Below are 27,947 nucleotides of genomic sequence, written 5' to 3'. Positions count from 1 at the left end.
GAATAATCAACATAGTGAAAATGAGTATATAACTACCTGAAGCAATCTATAGAGTCAATGCAATCCCTATCAAGCTACTTTTCAAGAACTAGAACAAATAATTTAACAATTTGTATGGAAATACCAAAAAAAAAAACTCAAATAGCCAAAGCAATCTTGAGAAAGAAGAATGGAACTGGAGGAATCAACCTGCCTGACTTCAGGCTCTACTACAAAGCTACAGTCATCAAGACAGTATGGTACTGGCACAAAGACAGAAGTATAGATAAATGGAACAAAATAGAAAGCCCAGAGATAAATCCGCACACCTATGAACACCTTATCTTTGACAAAGGAGGCAAGAATATACAATGGAGGAAAGACAATCTATTTAACAAGTGGTGCTGGGGAAACTGGTCAACCACTTGTAAAAGAATGAAACTAGAACACTTTGTAGCATCATACACAAAAATAAACTCAAAATGGATTAAAGATCTAAATGTAAGACCAGAAACTATAAAACTCCTAGAGGAAAACATAGGTAAAACACTCCTTGACATAAACCACAGCAGGATCCTTTATGACCCACCTCCAAGAATATTGGAAATAAAGGCAAAAATAAACAAATGCGTCCTAATTAAAATTAAAATCTTCTTCACAACAAAGGAAACTATAAGCAAGGTGAAAAGACAGTCTTCAGAATGGGAGAAAATAATAGCAAACAAAGCAATGGACAAAGAATTAATCTCAAAAATATACAAGCAACTCCTTCAGCTTAATTCCAGGAAAATAAATGACCCAATGAAAAAGTGGGCCAAAGAACTAAATAGACATCTCTGAAGAAGACATACAGATGGCTAACAAACACATGAAAAGATGCTCAACATCACTCATTATCAGAGAAATGCAAATCAAAACCACAATGAGGTACCATTTCACGCCAGTCAGAATGGCTGCTATTCAAAAGTCTGCAAGCAATAAATGCCGGAGAAGGTGTGGAGAAAAGGAAACCCTCTTACACTCTTGGTGGGAATGAAAACTGGTACAGCCGCTATGGAGAACAGTGTGGAGATTCCTTAAAAAACTGGAAATAGAACTGCCTTATGACCCAGCAATCCCACTGCTGGGCATACACACTGAGGAAACCAGAATTGAAAGAGACACATGTACTCCAATGTTCATCGCAGCACTGTTTATAATAGCCAGGACATGGAAACAACCTAGATGTCCATCAGCAGATGAATGGATAAGAAAGCTGTGATACATATACACAATGGAATATTACTCAGCCATTAAAAAGAATTCATTTGAATCAGTTCTAATGAGGTGGATGAAACTGGAGCCTATTATACAGAGTGAAGTAAGCCAGAAAAAAAAACACCAATACAGTATACTACCGCATATATATGGAATTTAGAAAGATGGTAACAATAACCCTGTATGTGAGACAGCAAAAGAGACACAGATGTATAGAACAGTCTCTTGGACTCTGTGGGAGAGGGCGAGGGTGGGATGATATGGGAGAATGGCATTGAAACATGTAAATTATCACATGTGAAACGAATCGCCAGTCCAGGTTTGATGCATGAGACAGGGAACTTGGGGCTGGTGCACTGGGATGACCCAGAGGGATGGGATGGAGAGGGAGGGGGCACAGGGGTTCAGGATGGGGAACACATGTACACCCATGGCTGATTCATGTTAATGTATGGCAAAACCAATACAATATGGTAAAGTAAAATAAATAAATAAATATGAGATTTTTAAAAAATGAAATAAAAATGGTTAGAATTACTTCAAGAAGTTACTACAAGGAGAACTTAAAATAAAATTCTAAAAGAAGACAATCAGAGCTCAAAAAATAATGTTGACTAAAAAAGAAGATAAGTTCAGATAAACATTTTATCATACAATATTAATATTGAGTTTAATAAGCCACATAATTTTAAGTAGGTAAAAATATCATGTAAATAGGGATAAAATATTTTAACACAGTTTGTTTTCTTTGCGGGTTCCTGGACTATCAGTAATTTATTCAAGACTTAGAAAAGTTCAATATACTTGATAAAATGATCATTTTAATTGGAAAAATAGTGTAAAATCTCAAATCACTAGGATGAAAATGGAAAAGAGTGGCAGTAGAATAAGAACAAGATCCATAACATGCAAAAAAAAAAAAAAGAATGAAAATGAAAATGAAAATACATATAGCATGTCAATCCTAATCTCCAGATTCATCTCACCTTCACCTTTTGCCCCTATTTTCATATATCCATCTCTACATCTGTATCTCTATGCATGCCCTGGGTATAGGTTGTCGGGAATGTAAATTGATACAGCTATGTGGAAAACAGTATGGAGATTACATAAAAAACTAAAATAGAGCTACCATATGACCCAGTAATCCTGCTACTAGGCATATAACCAGAGTGTTAGTTGCTCAGTCATGTCAGACTTTTTGTGACCCCATGGACTGTAGCCTGCCAAGATCCTCCATCCATGGGATTCTCCAGGCAAGAATACTGGAGTGGGTTGCCATTTCCTTCTCCAAGGGATCTTCTCAACCCAGGGATTCAATCTGGGTCTCCCATGTTGCAGGCAGACTGTATATCGTCTGAGTCACCAGAGAAGCCCAAGGAAACCACAACCCAGAGAAAACCACAATTCGTAGTGACCCATGTACCCAAATGTTCATTGCAGTACTATTTACAATAGCCAGGGCATGGAAACCACCTACATGTCCAATGACAGATGAGTGCATAAAGAAGCAGTCGCACAGATATACAAAGGCATATTATTCAGTCATAAAAAGGAATGAAACTGCACCATTTGTAGAGAATTATGTACTTCTATATTAACTTTTGTTCCACATGTAGTTTGTTTATGCCCTATTCCCATGCCTTTTTGATATCACAAATTAATACTTTACTCAACACATTCTTTTTTCGCCTCTATTATGGCATTGTGCTAGATGCTATAACTGAGTAACTATGAATGACACCATTCTTCATTTACTGAATTTAAATCTATTTTGGGAGAAATCTTTCTTAATAAGCAATGCACAGACTGCAGAGAATCTGCCATTAAGGAGAAACAGCAATTTATACATAAATTACTATTTGACTAATTTATATAATCCATATTATCTATTTAAAAAAATGAAACCTTAAAAGCGATTTTTTTCTTTGACTTTAGACTTGTAATGAAATTTTATATTGACTAAAAATAATCCATCGTTAATTGAAGATATTAGAGATCTAAAAGAGGACACATGAGGACTCTGCCAGGAGGTTAACAATTCAGTTCAGTCACTCAGTCACATACGACCCTTTGTGAACGCACTGACTGCAGCATCCCAGACTTCCCTGTCCATCACCAACTCCTGGAGCTTGCTCAGACTCTTGTCCGTTGATTCGGTGATGCCATCCAGACATCTCATCCTCTGTTGTCCCCTTCTCCTCCTGCCTTCAACCTTTCATAGCATCAGTGTCTTTTCAGATGAGTCAGCTCTTCGCATCAGGTGGCCAACCTACTGGAGTTTCAGCTTCAGCATCAGTCCTTCCAATGAATATTCAGGACTGATTTCCCTTAGGGTGGACTGGTTGGATCTCCTTGAAGTCCAAGGGACTTTCAAGAGTCTTCTCCAACACCGCAGCTCAAAAACATCCATTCTTAATTGCCCAGCTTTCTTTCATGGTCCAACTCCCACATGCCTCCTGGGAAAACGATAGCTTTGACCAGACAGACCTTTCTTGGCAAAGTAATGCCTCTGCTTTGAATACAATGTTCAGGTTTGTCATAGCTTTTTTTTTTTTCCCAAGGAGCAAGTGTCTTATAATTTCATGGCCAGTCACCATTTTGCAGTGATGTTTTGAAGCCCAAGAAAATAAAGTCTGTCATTGTTTCCATTGTTTACCCCGTCTATTTCCCATGAAGTGATGAGACCAGATACCATGATCTTCATTTTCTGAATGTTGAGTTTTAAGCCAACTTTTTTACTCTCTTCTTTTACTTGCATCAAGAGGCTCTTTGGATTCTCTTCTCTTTCTGCCATAAGGATGGTGTTATCTGCATGTGAGGTTATTGATATTCCTCCCAGCAATCTTGATTTCAGCTTGTGCTTCGTCCAGCCCGGCATTTTGCATAATATACTCGGCATAGAAGCTAAATAAGCAGGGTGACAGTACACAGCCATGACGTACTCCTTTCCCAATTTTGAACCAATCTGCTGTTCCATGTCTGGTGCTAACTGTTGCTCCTTGACCTGCATACAGGTTTTCCAGGAAGCAGGTAAGGTGCTCTGATAAATCTTATTTCCACAGCAAAGATTGTGAGTCTAAGGACATTTGAAAACAGAAACATTTCAAATGTTCTAGGCCTAGAGCCTCTCCTCATCCAGACACACTAAATTAAGGCATCCAGAAAGCAATGCTAAGCATGCTCGCATTATGTGTGGTGCACACACAGATATTTTCCTTAATAAGAGAGTCCTGATCCCTTCCTTACCATCTCTCCATCCTGAGACTCTTTTAAAAACTGTTTTAAGTTTTTGGCTTCCTGACACCCAAGCAGACTGAGAAGCAAGATGTTCATTTGATTATGTAAAAGCTGGCAAAGTAAAAGTCAGGTGTATCCCCTTTAAGTGACCTTTCTCAAGATTTTCTCCAGGTCTCTCCTCTCTGTGGGAATCAGCTGTATATTGCTAATTAGTTTCTTTATTAGCTTACCTTTTCCTGTTAATTGGCACTGATCACTTTGCTTCTTATCACCACCATTCCAGTATGATGTTATTCATTAGGAATACTAACAAAAAATAATTATTCATGTTTATGTATTCAATTTGCTGATTTGGAAAGCATACAATATTGGCAATTAAGTCTAGGCAATAGTCTTTGGATGAAAGATAATTATGAAGACATTTTGATTAGTAGTGTTTATGGGTGTGGCAAAGCATGCAATTTCAGTCACCTGATTGCCCAGAAAATCTGAGTTGGAGATTGAGACTATAGAGGAGAAAAGGTAACTTTTTCTTCTATCCTTCTAAGTTCTCAACTGAGATTCCTATAGCAAAACATAGATTAACAGGAGAAAAACACAAATTTCCTTATATAAATTGTATGTAACATGGAAAACTTTATAAGGAAATAGAGATGCTAAGAAACTGTTAAAAAAAAAAGTCTTAAAAATGAGTGTTTTTATGTTAGTTTTGCTGATGAGCAGAAAGTTCTGGAACAATGTGATAAGACAAAGTGTATGAGTTAAGGAACTTAGTACCTATTGGTTCAGATAGTTCTCTGTGACCCTTTGCCTTCTGAGATAAGAGTGTTCCTTTCCTCTGTGTTTAGGGACGACACTTCTCACATGAGGGTTTTATCACAGAAGGTTAGAAATTCTTTCCTAAGTTTCATGACCTGCTGTAGAGGATGGTGAGAATTTCATTCCTGTACATATTATTTCTCAAATTCTTTCACCTTGAAATAATTCGTATGAAAAACATCACATTTGAGGTATCAATTACTGAACCCCATCAGATAGAATCAGGGTTTTGTGGACACCCAAAAGTGGTTTGTGTACTCCTAAGTTCATGGAACCCCACTCCAACAATTAGTTATAAAGGTATAGGCCATGTCAAAGATTTATATACAAAATCAATTGTCCTGATATTGAAAAACTAATGTTATGATTTTTCATTTCACAGCAGATTAAAGAGCAAGTGATTTTTTTTTTTATACAAGTGCATTGTCCTTTTGGAAATTCTCCTCTCATTCTGCCAAAAATATAACATATGCCTTTTATAAAACTATTTATTCTAAACATGTATGTTTTCCTGTGTTCACATGCTCATATATGTGAGCATGCAAAAAACAAAATTTTATGAACAAGGTTGACATAGAAAACATATAAAAAGCACCTCTGAATCGATCGAGGCAAAGTCTTCTTCATCCCTTAATCATAACTATAGTGAATCCTTAATTTCAATTGAATCCACAATCTATTTTAATTTCATCATTTCATAAATGACAGAAGGCCCATAAATGACATTTCATAAAGGACTGGAACAGTAAAAATTGCTTAGTATTAAAATACATTGGACATAGACCTGAGGCTAGAACCATGGGTTAGCAGGCTGTCTTTCCTATGCCCATGGCAGACTCCATGGATAACACCTCTGTGTGTGTGTGTGTGTGTGTGTGTGTGTATGTGTGTGCTCAGACACACAGTCATTTGTAACTCTTTGGGACCCCCATGGACTGCAGCCCACCAGACTCTTCTGTCCATGGGATTATACCAGCAAGAACACTGAAGTAGTTTCCTCCAGGGGATCTTCCCAACCCAGGGATCATAGCAGAGTCTCCTGGAATTTCTGCATTGGTGGGTGAATTCTTTGCCACTGAGACACCTGTGAAGCACATGGTTAAACCACATTACTACATCTAAAAAATAAGTACAGAAGCCCATTTCACAAGTGAAATTAAGCAAACATATTTAAGAACTTTTTTTTTTTTTTTTGCTATAAAAAGCTTTATTGTTTTCATTTGGTCCAGGATTTTGGAGAAGGCTCTGGTGTGTTAAGAAGCCTCCTAGTGGCTTCAGAAAGGAGCTCTAGGCAGAAGCCCTGACATTCAGGGGGCTCCTCAAGGACCACTGGGCTCCCAAGGCTCCTAGCTGTGCTTGAGGGTGAGCCTTCCAAAGAAATATTCACCCAACCCAGCCTGAAGACCAGCCAGACTGTGGAGGTCGGTCAGCTGGTCACCCGTCTTCTTGAGGAGACTTACCTCTTCATCTTGGAAGTGTCTCTCCAGGAGTCACAGAGGTAGGGGACTGCATGGGCAGAACCCAGGCCGTTCAAACCCGAAACGGTGTGGTTCAGCTTCTCCATGGGAAGGCCCAGTCCCATGACATCCTGAGTTTTACCCCCACACATCCAATACTTTGGCCACCTCATGCGAAGAGCTGACTCATTGGAAAAGACCCTGATGCTGGGAGGGATTGGGGGCAGGAGGAGAAGGGGACAGCAAAGGATGAGATGGTTAGATAGCATCGCCGACTCGATGGACGTGAGTTTGAGTGAACTCCCGGAGTTGGTGATGGACAGGGAGGCCTGGTGTGCTGCAATTCACGGGATCGCAAAGAGTCAGACACGACTGATCGACTGAACTGAACTGAACTGATCTTGAGATGGCTTCTGCGTTATCCAGTAAGAGGGCGCAGCTGCTGTGCTGGTTTTGCATTTTTAAGAGACACTGCACGCCTTCCTGCTTCTCCTTGGCCAATTCGCAGAGAAAGTGGCCCACACCCTGCAGAGCCACATCGTCACGGTTGAAATAGAAGCCCAGAGATAGGGAGGTGTGAAGTGAGGTGAAGCCTACCAGGCTCCTCTGTCCATGGAATTTTCCAGGCAAGAATACTGGAGTGGGTTACCATTTCCTTCTCCAGGGGATCTTCCCAACCTGGGGATCGAACTCCGGTCCCCTGCATTGCGGGCAGATGCTTTACCATCTGAGCTACCAGGGAAATGCAGGTGTAGAAGCCCGCATACACATGTTGACCACACCACCGATGGCAGCTTCCAGCTCGGTGGAGTAATTCTGATGAATCTGGGAGTTCATGGTTAATCGGTTATAAGGTGTTAAGCTCAAACCAAGGTGTTGACTAGTCCTGGTGATTACGGACAGCTGAGTGGCTGATTCTGAAGGCTGCGACTGGACAAGAGGTTGGAGGGTGGTCAGAACTGGGGAAGGGGCATGCTGCGTCTGTTCCCTTCAGGCACTGTTGAAGCAGGAGACATAGTCACAGGACCAGCAAGCGGATTTTTAGACAGATTTGCAGGACCACCAGGTTATGTAATTACCTCCAGTGCAGTAAGACGAGATTAAAATACGATATTTAATTATGGAAGAGGGGATCTACAAATATTTGGGGAAAAAAAGAATTTTTAATCATGATATTTGACAGAAAAATCTTTGTTTTTTTTTTTCCTGGTACCTGATGGGTGAAAGACGCCCACCTTTCAATGCTCTACTTATAGTTAGAAATCAGTCCATTTTTGTGATGCTTTTTATGCCTAACGGGACAGCACGTGAGAGGAAGGGTTGGTCCTATGTCACTGCCAGAAGCATTTGTTTCTCTGGAGTTTGGTGGTCCGCACTGGTAACCTCCAAGGAATGAAATTTCAGTGGGATGCTATTTAAGTTAGCCAAATATTAAATAGCATTTATATAACATACCAGCAAATTTAAAACATCAGCCTTTATAACTGAAAGTAAAATTTGGTAATTCTCAATGGATTAGAAAATATTAGAGGCTGTATTCCAAAGAAGTTATATAATTATGCTGATCACATTTTGTATTCTTATAATTTTATTGGCTTATAAATTATTCCATGTATTTTGTTCAATAAAATTATTTAATTGGGAAAAGAAATTATAGTTTGGATAAAGATACAATTTAGCTCATTTTATGCATTTTGGCATATTATTTCATTGTGAAATTTATAAATTACAATGAATGAGGTCATATAAGTGGCAGTGGAAAATAAAATGCATCAATATACATACATTTTTAATAGGATTCAGCAGTTTTCAGAACACAAAAGCAGAGGCTTTTTATAAATATTGAAAAACAGCATTCAAGGAACCATGTTTCTAAAATAATGTTTTGTTACTTTTTTCTCTGATTTCATTATGGAAACTTCTCTTGTGTTTAGTTTGTAATTTGCATCCTGAGAATTGGATTCCATTTTTTTTTTTTTAGATATGCAAGAACAAAAAAACCAAGGCAATGTTTTATTTTAATCTTTAAAAAATTAGTTAATATATTTTAATTGTAGAATAATTATTTTACAATATTGTGATGGGTTTTGCCATACACTGACATGAATCAGCCACAGTGCACATGTTTCCCCCACCCTGAACTTCCTTTCCAATTCCCTCCCCACCCCATCCTTCTGGGTTGTCCCAGAGCAGCAGCTGTGAGTGCCCTGCTTCATGCATTGAACTTGCACTGGTCATCTATTTCCCATACGGTAAGATACATGTTTCAATTCTGCTCTCTCAAATCATCCCACCCTCGCCTTCTCCCAGAGAGTCCAAAAGTCTTTTCTTTACATGTCTCTCTTTTGCTGCCTTGCATAAAAGATCATCATCACCGTCTTTCTAAATCCATATACATGCATTAGTATACTGTATTGGTGTTTCTCTTTCTAACTTACTTCACTCTGTATAATAAGCTATAGCTTCACCCACCTCCTTAGAACTGACTCAAACATGGTCCTTTTTATAGTTGAATAATAGTCCATTGTGTATATGTACCACAACTTCCTTATCCATTCATGTGCCAATGGACATCTGGGTTGCTTCTATGTCCTAACTTTTTTAAACAGTGCCACGATGAACATTGGGGTACACGTGTCTCTTTCAATTCTGGTTTCCCCAGTATGTGTGCCCAACCATGGGATTGCTGGTTCATAAGGCAGTTCTTTCAGGATTTGAAATAGCTCAACTGGAATTCCATCACCTCCACTAGCTTTATTCATAGTGATGCTTTCTAAGGCCCACTTGACTTCACATTCCAGGATGTCTGGCTCTAGATGAGTGATCACACCATCATGATTATCTGGGTCGTGAAGATCTTTTTTGTACAGTTCTTCTGTGTAGTCTTGCCACCTCTTCTTAATATCTTCTGCTTCTGTTAGGTCCATACCATTTCTGTCCTCTATCAAGCACCCATCTTTGCATGAAATATTCCCTTAGTATCTCTAATTTTCTTGAAGAGATCTCTAGTCTTTCCCATTCTGTTCTTTTCCTCTATTTCTTTGCACTGATAGCTGAAGAAGGCTTTCTTATCTCTTCTTGCTATTCTCTGGAACTCTGCATTCAGATGCTTATATCTTTCCTTTTCTCCCCTGCTTTTCACTTCTCTTCTTTTTACAGCTATTTGGAAGGCCTCCCCATACAGCCATTTTGCTTTTTTGCATTTCTTTTCCATGGGGATGGTCTTGATCCCTGTCTCCTGTACAATGTCAACGAACCTCATTCCATAGTTCATCAGGCATTCTATCTATCAGATCTAGGCCCTTAAATCTATTTCTCACTTCCACTGTATAATCATAAGGGATTTGATTTAGGTCATACCTGAATGGTCTAGTGGTTTTCCCTACTTTCTTCAACTTGAGTCTGAATTTGCTAATAAGGAGTTCATGATCTGAGCCACAGTCAGCTCCTGGTCTTGTTTTTGTTGACTGTATAGAGCTTCTCCATCTTTGGCTGCAAAGAATATAATCAATCTGATTTCAGTTTTGACCATCTGGTGATGTCCTTGTGTAGTCTTCTCTTGTGTTGTTGGAAGAGGGTGTTTGCTATGGGAAATAGATGGGAAAACAGTGGAAACAGTGTCAGACTTTATTTTGGGGGGATCCAAAATCACTGCAGATGGTGGCTGCAGCCGTGAAATTAAAGGACGCTTACTCCTTAGAAGAAAAGTTATGACCAACCTAGATAGCATATTGAAAAGCAGAGACTTTGCCGACTAAGTTCTGTCCAGTCAGGGCTATGGTTTTTCCTGTGGTCATGTATGGATGTGAGAGTTGGACTGTGAAGAAAGCTGAGCCATGAAGAGTTGATGCTTTTGAACTGTGGTGTTGGAGAAGACTCTTGAGAGTCCCATGAACTGCAAGGTGATCCAACCAGTCCATTCTGAAGATCAGCCCTGGGTGTTCATTGGAAGGAATGATGCTAAAGCTGAAGCTCTAGTACTTTGGCCACCTCATGCAAAGGGTTGACTCATTGGAAAAGACTCTGATGCTGGGAGGGATTGGGAGCAGGAGGAGAAGGGGACGACCGAGGATGAGATGGCTGGATGGCATCACTGACTCTATGGACGCGAGTCTGAGTGAACTCCGGGAGTTGGTGATGGACAGGGAGGCTTGGCGTGCTGCGATTCATGGGGTCGCAAAGAGCTGGACACTACTGACTGAGTGACTGAACGGAACTGAACTGAACTGAACTGAAGGCAGTTCTATTTCCAATTTTTTAAGGAATCTCCAGTGGTCTCCATAGTGGCTGTACCAGTTTTTATTCCCACCAACAGTGTAAGAGGGTTCCCTTTTCTCCACACCCTCCCCAGCATTTATTACTTATAGATATTTTGACCGTGGCCATTCTGACCAGTGTGAGATCATACCTCATTGTGGCTTTGATTTGAATTTCTCTAATAATGAGTGATTTTTGAGCATCTTTTCGTGTCTTTATTAGGCATCTGCATGTGTTCTTTGGAGAAATGTCTGTTTAGTTCTTTGGCCCACTTCTTGATTGGGTTGTTTGTTTTCCCAGAAGACAAAAAGAAACAGCAAGGCAGTTATTTATTAGGATAAATTGTCATGGGTACATGGTATAAATAGGAAGGTAGGTAGGTAGATAGGTAGATGACAGACAGATACAACTTTATGCACTCACAGCTGTACACACATACACACATGACTTCAACTGCAGACATAAAATTGTTTGGGGAAAGTGTCGCTTCTGTCCAGTCTTCCATTACCTGTGTGCGCTCCAGTCTAGCACTTTTTTTCTCTATCTGTATTAACCTGGTTTCCAAAACATTTTGACCTGTTCCTCATCATCTTTGCACCTATTCTTTCCTTGTGACTAGATTGGCAAAAAGCATGGTGTCTGGAAAAATAATTTCCATGAAATCTATTTATTTTCTGAATAAAATCTTTCCTAGTGGCCAAAATAGTAACTTATATCTTCTCAAATTGCCTCACATATAATGTCATCTCTCTCTTTCTTCCATTTAATAAATGGAATAGAATAGTAGTTGCTGGTGGCTGGAGGGAGGGAGAAAATGGGGAGTTGTTGGGTATAACATCTTAGTTATGCAAGATGAATGAGATCTAGAAATCTGTATGACATGGGATGCATAGTTAACAATGTTCTATTGTGCGTGTAAAATTTGGGGAAAGGGTAGATTTCATGTTTTATGTGCTCCCAACACAAAACCAATAACATAATGGCAAATGAATAACATCACAACAAATCAGTAACATAACAACAAAAGCTCAAAATAAGCAAAGAAACACTTAGCTTTTGGAGTTGATAGATATAGCTATTACTATGATTGTGGCAATGGTTTCATAGGTATGCATATGTCCAAACTCATCAAATTTCATATATTAAATACATGGAATTTTTGAATATCAAGTTTACATCAATTAAGTTTTTAAATAATTAAATATTGGATGCCAATAAATCCTTTGATGCTTGAGAGCCAAATGAATCACTCCTGAATAATTAGCACTAGTCTTGCAGTTATGGTCAGTCCACGTATATATATTAATATAGTCCCCGATCGTCCCAGGGAAGATTTTGACCATTCTATTTTTAAGAACCATTCTGAAGGTTTCAATGTGTATTATTCTATTTGTATACTAGGCAAACGTATATCGTTACGCTCTGTACAGATGTAAGTGAAATATCATCTCCCGCATCATGTTGCATTTTTTTCATTTTGTTTTCCTTTTTAAGATTCATCCTTGTTGTTATAGAAACATTTAATGCATTGTTCTTAGCTTCTGTCTGATATTGCTTTACACCATGAATAATATTCCAGTGAACTTCTTCGAGTCCCCTGTGGACATATGAGGATTCAGTTTACAAGTCAATTTGAGGCATTGTAAATACTTTCCCCATTTCATTATTTAATGACTTTGTTGTATAATGGAATACATATATTGGTTTTGTCTAATAGGCTATTCCTAAATTTTTGTCTTATATTTTTGTAATTTTGAACTTTTGCCTAAGAAGTTTTTTTTACCCAGTCCTGAGTCACAAATTTTTTTTTGTCAATAACTTATTTCACTTATGTTATAATTTTACTTTTTGTAATTGCATCTTCATTCTTGTCTGCTCTTCATTTGCTAGTAGACAAGGATCAAGTTTTATTTTTGTTGATTTGTTTGTTTGGTTTTATTGTCCATGTTATTTATCATATTCTCAATGGTCTCCATAGCAATATTTTCTTTACCTGATTATCCATGGAACAACTTTTACCATCTAAGTTCTCATGTCTATATTAAAAGTCTAGCTCTGAGATATCTATATATTCCATTTTCTTGACTAATGATTTCCAAAAGACATGATGGTTTTGTGTTTATTATTGGTATAATTTTAAAAATGTCAGTATTTGCTAGGGCAAGTCTCATTCATGTCTTTTTTGTTAAATGTATTCAACATTTTGTCCTAACATTTTTGATTGCTGAGCATTTTTCTCTTATTTATTATAAGATCTCTGAAAACCTATTTGTGGTATTTAATTTAATGGTACATTGAGAGAGTGATACATTGGAAATAAACTAAGTATCCATTAGGTCGATAACTATACCCTTTTATATAAAGCAGCACTGTAAAAGAACTAGATGAAATAATAGACAAGAGCTTTAAGAATAATTTAAGTTAAAACGTTACACAGCAACCTGTATAAGGTAAAATATTTTTGTGTGAATTTCTAAAATTTCTTTGTAATTTACCAAATACAGTGAACATGTAAGATTTCCATTGTTTGAAGTCCAAAAATACTTAAATTTTATATATAAGCAATTGTTTCTTAAAATCATGATAAAACATTTGCATGACTTTAAATCTACATGGTGGTTATGTTTTTTTTATATACATATATATTGTATCTATGTATTTTCAAAAGTTTTCAAAACATAAGAAAATCCACAACCTTAAGTGATAAAAGCACAGTATATATTCAGTGCAATAGGAAATCCTATATTAGGATACAAAATAATTTAGATAAGTGATTGAAATATAGGATTTATATTGGTAATAGTAAATCCCAGTGTGTATTTATTTAAAGTTTAGATAAAACCTATTATGTAATAACTTTATTCAGACTGTTCTAGCCTCAGGGGTTTCTGAACATATAATAGAAGTTCCTTGATTCTAAACATTTTTATTAATTTGTTTAGTTCTTGCTAACAAGCTTTAAATGCCAGGAGAGATAATTTAAATCAATTTAAATTTTTATCAGAAATAATATACAAGCATAAAAACATTTTCTTGTGTTTGAAATAAAATGTAACATTCTCAGGGAGCTATTTGTTTGTCTCATTACTATTAAAATTTCACCCCTAAAATATAGATAGATAGATATAGATACAGAGATAACAGCGACTTTTCTCTGACACATGAGTAAGGCAAAACTCTATGGTTAAAAATGCACTTCTTCCTGAATTAAAAACCCCATCCAGGCTGGAAATTTGAATTAATCATCCAATAAAGACTAAGTGCTTCAGTGAACTAGTTTTATGCAGGAATATTTATCATTGGTTCAACAATGAAATTTAATGAAAAAAGAAAGAAAGATTACTGGACATATTTCAACAGTACAATTTTTTCAATTACTTTTTTAAAATAAAAATCCAGTTTTGATTTCATATTATCTGGTTATATCAACTGGAAACTGAAAAGAAAATTTGGTGCAACTGATATTAAGTCTTCAATGAAGATTTCACATTAACCATTGTGTTTGCTAACATGGAAGCTCAACTTCACCTTGACATGAGTGGTTTTGGTAGAGAGACAGGTTTGATGTGGAAAGAATCAAATGGAAAGAAAGGGAAAATAATGACTACATATAACTCTTACAGTAACTTTTCCTCTAAAAAAAAAAAAAGGGAAATGGATAAACACTAGAAGTTACTTGGAGACAATGGACATTGTTTTTTGTTTTCTTGTTTTTGCTGTCTTTTGTATAAGGTATTTTAGGCCAGAGAGAATGATCTTTAAGCAAGAATAATATGTAAGGTACATTGAGAAAGGAGATCTTTGAAGAGCCAGTTTCTAGAGCTGACAAGAAAGAATAGAATACCAATCTCAAATACAAAATAGTTTTAATAGAAATAATAATAGTTTGTTTATTGGAATGAAAGGAAAATCCAACTGTGCTAAGACAGATGATTATATGCTGGTATGTTTAGTGGTGGTAGTATGAAATTTCTTTCTACTGCTTCTACTTTGTCAATAATGAAATAAATTGTTGACACTTTGAGATGATGATGTGAAAGAAAATACAATTTTCTCAGTGATGTGGTGAACCACTTAATCAGGAAATTTTAGTAATATTGCTTGGTACTGTTGAAGGCACACAAGATTTGTAGCTATAATTTTAAAATGAAGTTCATAGACTCTTTTTGAAATAGTTTCAGTTACTTGGGTGCACACACAAAACAGACAGAGACTTGGTTTAATCAGAGTCAGTGTGTGGGCTGGAAAATATGATAAAGGGATAATAAAACTGTGGGTATGCAAAGAATGTTTAAAGGACTGGAGCACAGAATGCGAACTAGTCATTCATGCTATAAAATGCTCTGTTTTTCAAGATTTCGCTTGTGTTCTTGTAAATTTGAAGTGTCAAATTTACTACAAGATCCAAGTTTAAGAGTGCACTCTGTCAGATCAGGAACTATAGAATAGGAGGAAGAGTCAGAACAAAAGAAGGATCCTTGACTGCAAGCAATGTGTCACAATAGTTGTAAACAACTAAGGCAGGAATTTTGAAAATGAATAAAGTTGGGAAAAAAAAGTCTTGGTAAGAGCATTAAAAAAAAGAACACAGAGTAACAAAAATGCGTATGAAGATTTTACAGTTCTGAGAATACCATGCTCTGCCCATGCCTTTGGTGGAATGTATTTTTCACATGATGCCTACTTAGGCTGATCAAAATATTAAACATAATGAAGCTGAAATGATCAATCTTGAGGAAGATGGTCAATCAATGATCTCCCACCATTCCCTTTGTTGACTTATGTATTCTGTTTGCACAGATTATCGTTTAGTGGTAACTGTACTCCTTAGCTTAGGCAGTGAGAGTATATAAAATTCAAAGGGAAATTGTCTTAGTTTGGGTCACTATAGCAGAATGCCACAGGTTAGGTGACTGAGGCAACAAACATTTACTTCTCTCAATGCTGGAGGCTGGAAGGTCTAAGAGGAAGACTCCAGCAGACTGAATATGTGGTGAGAGCTCTCCCCCTAGCTTGCAAGTTGGCTGCTTTGCTGCTGTGTTCTCACCTGCAAGAGAGACATGCTTTCCCTTTTCCTGTAAGTGCGCTAATTCCATTCAAGGGGGCACGGCCCCATGACCTAGTTACCTCTCAGAGGCCTCACTTCTAAATGTCATCAACCTTGGTCATTATGGCTTCAACATATGAATTTGGGGGACACAAGCATTTCATTTATTGCCAATATTTTAAGAGAATCATATATCTGGGGAACAAAGAAGATATTGCAAAGTCTCTTCCTTTATTTTTTTTTTTCCTCTAAATTTGATTAAAGAGAAAAAAAACTTACTGGAGTATGTAAATTAAAGTGAAAGTGTTAGTCACTTAGCCATGTCCAACTATTTGCAACCCCATAGACTGTAGCCCGCCAGGCTCCTCTGTCCATGGGATTCTCCAGGCAAGAATACTGGAGTGGGTAGTCATTCCCTTTTCCAGGGCATCTTCCCAACCTAGGGATCAAACACGGGTCTCACACACATCCTTTAACATTTGAACACTGATATAAAATATTTTAGTTTCTCGGGGTCTACTACTAGTCCTAGAAATACTGTGTGACATTTTGTTAAGAATTATTTTTTTTTTCAAAAAATGTTTTCTTTAAAAGAAGTTAATCAGCAAATTCAAACTTGAAAACAATGCTTCCTCTGCTGGCTGAAGTTTTCTATGCCTAGATGTGTCTGAAATGTCTCAGAAATTACTTGGAAAGATGGTGGTGATATCTAATAAGTAAAGGATTTTTTTCCCTAAAATCCTATCACAAATATCCAAACAAATAGCAGTTATTATGAAAATGTTTGGATAAATTTATGGCATCATTAGTGGTATTTCTCAGTAATGACACAGAAAGGGGGAAAAAAAATCCCCAAACACATAACTAGTCAGAAATAGATATGTACACAGTGAATCTGGTCCTCACAGCAATTCAGCAGAAAAATGTTCTTCAGGAGAGTTCTGTCAGCATTAAATTAATTTAACTTTAAGAGTCTGTCTTTCTTTACCACTGATTTGAGTTGAATAAATCCATCTGTCCCAGCCAATATTGATAGAGAGATATGTTGTGTCAGAAAAATGAGTGTGTATATATATTTGAGTATGTGTCTGTATTTGGTTGGATCATATAGAATCACCATTTTTATAGGCAAAAATAGTCTAGTATAACTAATTTTATATAGTTCATACTTAAAAATATATGCATCTACTTGAATATATGTAAAACATATTTTGTTATAATTGCATCATGATAAACAATATTTTGAATATATACAAAATATGACATTTGACAACTATATATCATTTGATAATTTAGCTTTCTTAACCTTTGCAAATGTCTTAATTCTTTTACCCAGTTAGCATGACAGCACTGTGACAGCTTTCTTGAAAAGGAAAAGGAAAATCAATAATCAAACTATTTGATTAACCGGAATAAGAAATATGGTATTTTTGAAAATAGAAAAATATGAAGTTTGTAAAATTTCTGAGTATTTTAAACAGGAGAACTATCTCCTTTCAAAGCATATTTTATGCTACGAAAACTAAATTGTGCCAGTTTTTGTACAACTACATTGTCATGAAGTGTTTATCACAGCGGAAAATTCCTGGCAGTTAGAGCTCTGTGCCCTCACTTCTGAGGGCCAGATTCAACCCCTGGTTGCGGGATTAAGATACCTTAAGCCACATGGTTAGATTCAGCCAAAAAAGGAAAAAAAAAAAAAAAAAAAAAGACGTGTTGATCATATAGAGAGAAGAAGGGCACCAAGGCCAGTTTTAAGGAATATGTAAGTAGTTGACTTTGTCATTTTCTTCCTGTCTCTTTTCACACAGTATTGCTTCCTGATCATAGGTACAAAGCAACTGGCACAAAAGGACACTGTAGCAAACTTAAATCTCTGCTGGCTTTGCTGTGTTCCATCCATATGCTGTCTAACCCAGAGTAGCCTACAATCAAATTAGAAAAACTGAGCATATTTTAGCTCTGTGCAATCAAATTAAAATTACAGTATGTTAATTTGTGTAGTATATAATCAAACCCTTCATTTTTATTGGCTACATAGTAATTAGACACAAAGGTAAGTAATAAGCATATATGTCATATAATGTTACTTTGTTATAACTAGTCTGTGTAGGTTTTTATTTTTTGTTAGCTTTGCACTATATGCTGGCCCAGTAGTAAATAATCTGCCTGCCAACACAGGAAACACAAGAGCCTCGGGTTTGATCCCAGGGTTGGGAAGATCCCCTGAAGCAGGAAATGCAACCCACTTTAGTATCCTTGCCTGGATAATCCATGGACAGAGAAACCTGGTGGGGTACAGTCCATGGGGTCACAAAAAATCAGACACGACTAAATGACTGAGGACACACATACATAAAGTCATTAAACAACTTTCTGCAAGCTTCTATTGTGACCCAGAGCAGTCACAGATATGGGAGAAACAGTTCTAAACAAGGCAGCTTATCCCTATAAATGTCATAATAGCATCCCACTTCTTTAATTTCATTATTATCCTAATCAGTAAGACACATAGCATAAATATACTCTTATCTATGAATCTCTATTTCTGAATCAAAAGCCCCAGTATGCAGTTATTATTTCCTTCCACCTCTGTTTTTCTGCCCAGCCTTACCTAAGCACACCAATATATAAAACTCGGGGGCAGAGATTACAAACTCATTTTTCTCTTTTTTAGGAACACAATCAAAATATTTCTTGATCTCCTTTTTCTGGATAAGTGAGGTTGTGTTACTGAGTTCTTGGTAATGCAATGTGGATAAAAATGACGAATGCTACTCAGAAAAAAAAAAAAAAAAATTTCCAGTTTCAGTTCAGTTAAGTTCAGTCAATCAGTCGTGTCTGATTCTTTACGACCCGATGAATCACAGCACGCCAGGCCTCCCTGTCTATCACCACCTCCCGGAGTTCACTCAGACTCACGTCCATCGAGTCAGTGATGCCATCCAGCCATCTCATCCTCTGTCGTCCCCTTCTCCTCCTGCCCCCAATCCCTCCCAGCATCAGAGTCTTTTCCAATGAGTCAACTCTGCATGAGGTGGCCAAAGTATTGGAGTTTCAGATTCAACATCATTCCTTCCAAAGAAATCCCAGGGCAGATCTCCTTCAGAATGGACTGGTTGGATCTCCTTGCAGTCCAAGGGACTCTCAAGAGTCTTCTCCAACACCACAGTTCAAGAGCATCAATTCTTCGGAGCTCAGCTTTCTTCACAGTCCAACTCTCATATCCGTACATGACCACTGGACAAATCACAGCCGTGACTAGACAGACCTTTGTTGGTAAAGTAATGTCTCTGCTTGTGAATATGCTATCTAGGTTGGTCATAACTTTCCTTCCAAGGAGTAAGCGTCCTTTAACTTCATGGCTGCAATCACCATCTGCAGTGATTTTGGAGCCCCCCCCAAAATAAATTCTGACACCGTTTCCACAATTTCCCCATCTATTTTCCATGAAGTGATGGGACCAGATGCCATGACCTTTGTTTTCTGAATGTTGAGCTTTAAGACAACTTTTTCACTCTCCTCTTTTACTTTCATCAAGAGGCTTTTGAGTTCCTCTTCACTTTCTGCCATAAGGGTGGTGTCATCTGCATATCTGAGGTTATTGATATTTCTCCCTGCAATCTTGATTCCAGCTTGTGCTTCTTCCAGCCCAGCGTTTCTCATGATGTACTCTGCATATAAGTTAAATAAGCAGGGTGACAACATACAGCCTTGACCTACTCCTTTTCCTATTTGGAACCAGTCTGTTGTTCCATGTCCAGTTCTAACTGTTGCTTCCTGACCTGTATATAGGTTTCTCAAGAGGCAGGTCAGGTGGTCTGGTATTCCCATCTCTTTCAGAATTTTCCACAGTTGATTGTGATCCACACAGTCAAAGGCTTTGGCATAGTCAATAAAGCAGAAATAGATGTTTTTCTGGAACTCTCTTCCTTTTTCCAATTTAGAAATAGAAAAAAAAAAAAAAAGAAATCATGAATTAGGAGATAATAGAGGAAAATGATGAAAAATTATGAGCCCCCAAACGTTGTATGAGAGAAAAAAATGAGCGTACTAGAATCCTATACCCTCAACCAACCGTATGGATGGTGAGTGTAACATCCCACTCCTGGAGACAGTGTTAAATTCACAATAGAAGGAGCTGTTTAGTTTCTCACTGTGTTAACTCCTCAAGTGCCATAGAGCTGGAGTTTGAAGATAGGACATAAATTGTCTTAACATTCTTACTGAACTGCAACCGACTCTTGCTGCAAAAGTGAAAGGGAAAGTTGCTCAATGGTAGTAACTGATAAAATCAAATCCTCTTTTACGGATTAAAGAAGATGAACTCAGAAGTGTGCTGAAGGAGAATTTCATTGATTTCAGAGTTGAAACACACAATGGTGGTATTATTAATATTTAGAGAGGGCAAATATTTGTTGCTGTTGTTCAGTCACTAAGTCATGTCTGAGTTTTGTGACCCCATGAACTGAAGTATGCCAGGCTTCCATGTCCTTCACTGTCTCCCAGAGTTTGCTCAAACTCATGTCCATTGATTCAGTGATGCCATTCAACTATCTAATTCTCTGTCGCTCCCTTTTCCTTCTGCCTCAATCTTTCCCAGCATCAGGGTCTTTTCCAATTAGTTGGTTCTTCGCAACAGGTGGCCAGAGTATTGGAGCTACAGCTTGAGCATCAGTCCTTCCAGTGAATATTCGGGGCTGATTTATTTTAGGGTTGATATATTAATTAATTAATTATAGTTAGAGAGAGCATAGCTAAGGTTCATGGTTGTCTTTAGCAGAGGAAGAGTCCTGCTTAATGCCAAAAGAAATTATTTCTGATTACAGGTACCCCAAATAGTTCTCCATCATCAGAAATACCTAGTGACAGAATGACTAACTCTCAGACAGATCCCCCCCTCAATCATCTCCTGGTCTTGCTGCTGTGTTTCCATTTCGAAGGCTGGGATGGCTATTTGAGTACCCGTATCAGAGCCCTTGTACCTCTTTCTGAAAGATGGTCTGCGCTGTGCTCAAACGCCTTATAAGCTGCAGACATCCGATTCAAATGCCATGATCCCCATGTCTCATTTGGAATCTTACTGTATATTATCTTAATATTTCATAGCAATGGCCACATTTTTGTGTAAATATAATTACCTCAAGAAATAAACAATAAAACTAAATATAACTTTTATTTTAGAAACCCTTCTACCTATACTCACAAAACCATTTGAATAAATCACTTCTGACCTTGGATTTAGTACAGACTGGATGCCTCTGAGTTTAGAATGCCAATTCTAAACTCTCTTCCTTGCTAAAATGGAAAATGAAAATTTAATCAAGTGTCTTTATTGGGTGGTTGAGAGAGATGAGAAAATTTTCAGAGGCATCAGGTGCTTCTAGGAGGCTGGAACACTCAAAATGGTATTTTAGGATCTGACTTCCACCTCTATCTTAAAGCTTTTCTCCTCCTCCACAGTCATACCATGTTTGGTTTTTCCCACTACTCACTTTTATGTAAACTCTTCTCCGTATATCAAGAATGTCTCCTTAACATTATCTTTTAAATGCCCATCCCAGTATTACACTTAAAAATATAGAAGAATAATCTTTGCTTCCATCAATAACTATTTTTCCCTCTACTTCCACATATATATGTAATTCATATATGACTATATACAAATAATATACATGTAATGTAGTGTATATATAGAACAGATAAATGAATATGTATTACATATATTAATATGCACATATTTCTGTCTCCATCACATATATAGACTCTTTATATTTTGTATAAAAATGCATATTTTATATTATTCTATATGATATATATCAAAATATATTTCATATATATACACCTTATATACATAACATGTGTAAAAATAAGATGTATGCATCATATAAATATACACATGTGTATATATCACATACTATATTATATATATCATCACAATATATATTATACATGATAGTATATTTTTTCATATATTGACAATACATATATTTCAAAGACTTGATATCTTCTTACATTTAAATATTAGCTATATGATGAAAAATATATTAATTCAATACTCCATGTCTCAGTTCCCTTATATGTGAAAGAAGAAATATTATTTGTCTCATAAAATTACCAAAAGTATTAAAAGATAGCATACTGGTTACATGCTGAAAATGTCTCCTTACACATAGTACACTTCAAATAAATTCAGGTTGCCTATTAATATCAAAATCATATCTAGTGCCTAGCTACTGGAGTGCCTGCAAGTGATGGTGCCTGAGAATATTTGCTGAAATGAGCTAGACCATATCTTTTACTATTTACAATAATAATGGAAAAAAAACTATATCTCATATATTATCCCAAGAAATGTCTTGTGAAATAATCCACTTCAGTTCAGTTGATCAGTCGTGTCTGACTTTGCAACCCCATGGATTGCAGCATGCAAGGCTTCCCTGTCCATCACCAACAACCAGAGCTTGCTCAAATTCATGTCATTGACTCAGTGATGCCATCCAACCATCTCATCCTTTGTTGTCCCCTTCTCCTCCTGCCTTCAATCTTTCCCAGCATCAGGGTCTTTTCCAATGAGTCAGTTCTTCGCATCAGATGGCCAAAGTATTAGAGATTCAGCTTCAACATCAGTACTTCCAAAGAAAATTCAGGCATGATACTGGATGCTTGGGGCTTGTGCACTGGGACAACCCAGAGGGATGGCACAGGGAGGGAGAAGGGAGGAGGATTCAGGATGGGGAACGCGTGTATACCCGTGGCAGATTCATGTTGATGTATGACAAAACCGATATAATATTGTAAAGTAATTAACCTCTAATGAAAATAAATAAATTTATATTAAAAAAAAAAGAAAACTGAGGACTGATTTCCTTTAGGATGCACTGGTTGGATCTCTTTGCAGGCCAAGGGACTCACAAGAGTTTTCTCCAACACCACAATTCAAAAGCATCAATTCTTCAGTGCTCAGCTATCTTTATAGCCCAACTCTCACATCCATACGCGACTACTGGAAAAATCATAACCTTCACTAGACTGACTTTTGTACTCAAAGTAATGTCTCTGCTTTTTTTTTTTTTATGCTGTCTAGGTTGATCATAACTTTTCTTCCAAGGAGCAAGTGTCTTTTAATTTTATGGCTGCAATCACATCTGTAGTGATTTTGGAGCCCCCCAAAATTAAAATCTCTCACATTACCATTGTTTCCCCAGGTATGTGCCATGAAGTGATGGAACCGGATGCCAGGATCTTAGTTTTTTGGAGTTTTAAGCCAATTTTTAAAATCTCCTCTTACACTTTCACCAAGAGGCTTTTTAGTTCTTTGCTTTCTTCCATAAGGGTAGTGTCATCTGCATATCTGAGATTATTGATATTTCTCCTGGCAGTCTTGTTTCCAGCTTGTGCTTCATTCAGCCTGGCATTTCTGATGATGTACTCTGCATATAAGTTAAATAAGCAGGGTGACAATATATAGCCTTGGCGTACTCTTTTCCCAATTTGGAACCCATCTGTTCCCTATCCAGTTCTAACTGTTGCTTCTTGACCTGCATACAGAATTATCAGGAGGCAGGTCAGGTGGTCTGGTATTCCCATCTCTCTAAGAATTTTCCACAGTTTGTTGTGATCCACACAGTCAAAGGCTTTGGCATAGTCAATAAAGTAAAAGTAGATGTTTTTCTGGACTCTTATCTTTCTATGAGCCAACAGATGTTGGCAATTTGATCTCTGGTTCCTCTGCCTTTTCTAAATCCATCTTGAACATCTGGAAGTTTCAGTTAATGTACTGTGGAAGCCTGGCTTCCTTTGCTAGTCTGTGAGATGAGTGCAACTGTGTGGTAGCTTGAAATTTTTTTGGCATTGCCTTTCTTTGGATTAAAATGAAAACTGACCTTTTCCCAGTCCTGTGGCCACTGCTGAGTTTTTTCAAATTTGCTGGCATATCGAGTGCAACACTTTCACAGCATCAACTTTCAGCATTTGAAATAGCTCAACTGGAATTCCACCACCTCCACTAGTTTTGTTCCTAGTGATGCTTCCTCAGGCCCACTTGACTTCTCATTCCAAGAAGTCTGGCTCTAGGTGAGTGATCACACCATTGTGATCACACTGGGTCATTATGATCTTTTTGTACAGTTCTTCTGTGTATTCTTGCCACCTCTTCTTAATATCTTCTGCTCCTGTAAGGGCTATACAATATTGTCCTTTGTGGTGCCCATGTTTGTATGAAATGTTCCCTTGGTGTCTCTAATTTTCTTGAAAAGATCTCTAGTCTTTCCCATTCTATTGTTTTACGAGGAAGGCTTTATTATCTCTCCTTGCTATTCTTTGAAACTCTGCATTTAGATGCTTATATCTTTCCTTTTCTCCTTTACCTTTAGCTTCTTTTCTTTTCTCAGCTACTTGGAAGCCCTCCTTAGCAACCATTTCACCTTTTTGCATTTCTTTTTCTTGGGGATGGTCCTGATCACCACCTCTTGTACAATGTCATGAACCTCCATCCATAATTCTTCAGGCATTCTGTCTATCAGATCTAATCCCTTGAATCTATTTGTAATTTCCACTGTATACATGTAAGGGATTTGATTTAAGTCATACCTGAATGGTTAATGGTTTTCCCTACTTTCTTCAATTTAAGTCTGAATTTTGCAGTAAGGAGCTCACGATCTGAGCCATAGTTAGCTCCCAGTTTTGTTTACCCTGACTGTATAGAGCTTCTCCATCTGTGGCTGCAAAGAATATAATCAATCTGGTTTCAGTATTAACCATCTGGTGATATCCCTGTGTAGCGCTGTCTCTTGTGTTGTTGGAAGAGGGTGTGGCTGGAAGTGTGTATGAAAGTTGTACTTATATCTTATATCTCAGCCTAGGGGTTCTAGGGGTATTACTGTATTACTTGATAGTATGCCAAATTGGTCAGAAAACCTCAGCTTCCAGGCAATTCTATCTTAGTAGTCATAATCTTTTTATGCTTTCAGCAGAAGCCTCATTCTGAAACCTGTTGTTATTGTTCACTCACTAAGTCAAGTTCGACTCGTTGTAATCCCCTGGACTGTAGCACACCAGGGTTCTCTGTTCTCCACTATCTCCTGGAGTTTTCTCAATGTCATGTCCTTTGAGTCAGTGATGCTGTCTAACCACCTTATCCTCTACTGCCCCTTCTCCTATTAGCTTCAGTCTTTCCCAGAATCAAGACCTTTCCTAGTGAGTCAGCTCTTCTCATTAGGTGGCTCAAGTTTGGAGCTTCAGCTTCAGCATCAGTTCTTCCAATGAATAGTCAGAGTTGATTGCCTTTAGGATCGACTGGTTTGATCTCCTTGATGTCCGAGGGACTTTCAAGAGTCTTCTCCAGCACCACAGTTTGAAAGCAGCATTTTTTTTTGGCACCCAGCCTTCTTTATGATCCCACTCTAACATTAGTAGATGACTACTGAGGAGCTACATAATGCTGAGTCCCACTATCTGTGCGTGAGATGAATGAAAACAGAAGTCTTCTTTAAAAAGTGATTTTAAGTCTTATAAGTTCTATACGTAACAAAGCAACTTGCATGTGATAACAATTCCCTATCCCAGTGAGTAATGAACCATACACAGTTCACTCAATACGTGCTCAAATGAGTTTACCAGTTGTAATTCCTGATTTCTCACCTTATAACTCAAACTGGCATAGAGCATTATGAGACTCATGCACAAAAAAAAGCATCGTTGAATTTATTAACACCCCTCCCCAAACACCCTTATTCATCCTCCTACTGAACTATGAACAAGTGACTTGGGGCTGAAAGACCTTCCGCAGGCCTCCTCTGGTGTTTCTCGGCCTGGCACATATAACAAAGTTTATGGTACACATATGAGCCTGTTTATTGAGAGTTATAGGGAGAACGTTTTCAGTGTAACCTGATAGGGAGACTCATGTGGTAGATACGTTTTAGCTTGATGTGGTTACCAAGTCGTGCTGTCAAGGAAAAGAATTCTATAATTTGCTTGTAAAGAATGAAAAGATACATATATCCTTTCATTCATTCTTGGTGAGTTTGTAAATTAGTATGTGAAAATCCACATAACTTGTCAGTGTGTAGGTTAACACAGCTCGGGAATTGGTCCATAATACACACTGGGCTCTTTCAATCATTTAAAACATTGTTTGGCGAATGGTTACATGGACTTGACAAATTGGAACCCATTATTAGTGCTGGTGTTGCTTTTGGCTCTGGTCTCCTTTACCACCCCCTCCCACCCCAATTTCAAGCTGCATAATAGCAGTCTTGGACCTATTAAAAAGGTTGTGTGTGGTGGAAGAAGGGGATGGGGTAAGATAAGCAAATTGTAATGTATTTTAAAAGTTTAAAGTATACTTATGAGCTCTCTTTGAATAGCGTAGAATATGCTGGATCATAACTTTTTTATAAACTTTCTGGAATTCTTGAAATACAAAATCAGCTTACATATCAAGAGAAGGGAAAATTGCTGACAGTGAAGTCCTGCCTGCCCCAGGAGATGGGATAGCCACTTATGAGCAAGTCATACTGTGAACTCTCAAATATGGCCAGCTCCCAAGGGCACTCAACCACAGGGATGGGACTTGGTAGTGACAGCCTTACCACTATCAGCTAAGCCAGTTTCTGACATCAGCAAGTCAGTTACAGTCAGCCATGATCAGTGACTTTCTAGAGTACAGAAAGCAGAGTATTTTAACACAGAGGAGACCTTTAAAAAATCGCTGTTGCCATTTTTTTTTTTTTAATTTAGCAGATGTGGAAAGATTGGCTCAAAGACATTAAGTGGATTAAAGTGAAACAACTAAGTGCAATGCCTGTATGAGTCTTCCATACAATGTTGTTAATTTAAATTTGAAACGAGCTATTCTAAGACTAGATTCAGATCTTCTAAAACAGTATACCAACTTTCTTTTATATAATGGCGTTTCCAAAGATTAGAAGCCAAACTATTTCTGAGAAGTAGCACAGCACAGTTGCCTTATTTTCCTTCCCCAAGGTGCCTTACTTTGGTATTCTACTAAAATTAAACTATGATATACTTAATGTATATCATAGCACTGCTAATTGTACATTAGACACAAGAAAGCACAAGATATAATTATACCCATGGCATGCTAAAAGTCTTATGGAAAGAAATAGGTTTTTAAAATTATAACACAGACATTAGAGGGAGTAAATATATAAAACATTCTCGACTTCTTACAAAGGTATGAACATACATTGAAAAAAAAAAAAATCTGTTGAAAAGAATATGGCCAAGTAGAGATGTATCTGGAGGAATTCATGGAGAGAGTAAGTAATCAGACTCTTAGAAAAATATGCCAATAACCTTTCAATGGCTGACAGAAGTGAGGTGAAATATGTGAAAGATTCATTTTAATTAAGCAATTGAGAGTCCGGTGGCAGTTTACCATTGGGACAGAAGGCTAAAGAGAGAGGAGCTTGAAGACTCTGAGTCATCATTCTTCTTTTGTAGGTTAGAGACTTTGGAGAAAGTAGTAAACTTGTATAAAGCGCTTATATGATCTGAATCTTCACTACTATACATAAGTCAAAAGGTAGCTTAATCTATAATATGTATAAAAGTTCATAAAGCTCAATGACAACAAATGACCCAAATGAAAAATAAGCTGAAGACCTTAACAGAAATTTCTCCAGAGAAGATATATAGATGGTCAGTAGGCATATTAAAAAATGCTCAACATCACTAATTATTAGAGAAATGCAAATCAAAACCGTAATGAAAATCACCACCTCAAATCATCAAAATGGCCACCATTAAAAAGTCTACAAATAACAACCTCTGTAGAAGATGTAGAGAAAAGGGAAAAGGGAAACCTCCTACACTGTTGGTAGGAATGTAAGTTGGTGTACAACTACGGAAAACAGTATGGAGAT

Source organism: Capricornis sumatraensis, chromosome 2, assembly GCF_032405125.1.
Source record: "Capricornis sumatraensis isolate serow.1 chromosome 2, serow.2, whole genome shotgun sequence".
NCBI classification, from domain to species: domain Eukaryota; kingdom Metazoa; phylum Chordata; class Mammalia; order Artiodactyla; family Bovidae; genus Capricornis; species Capricornis sumatraensis.
The sequence above is the reverse complement of the archived record's forward strand: the minus strand, read 5'-3'. Positions refer to the sequence as shown.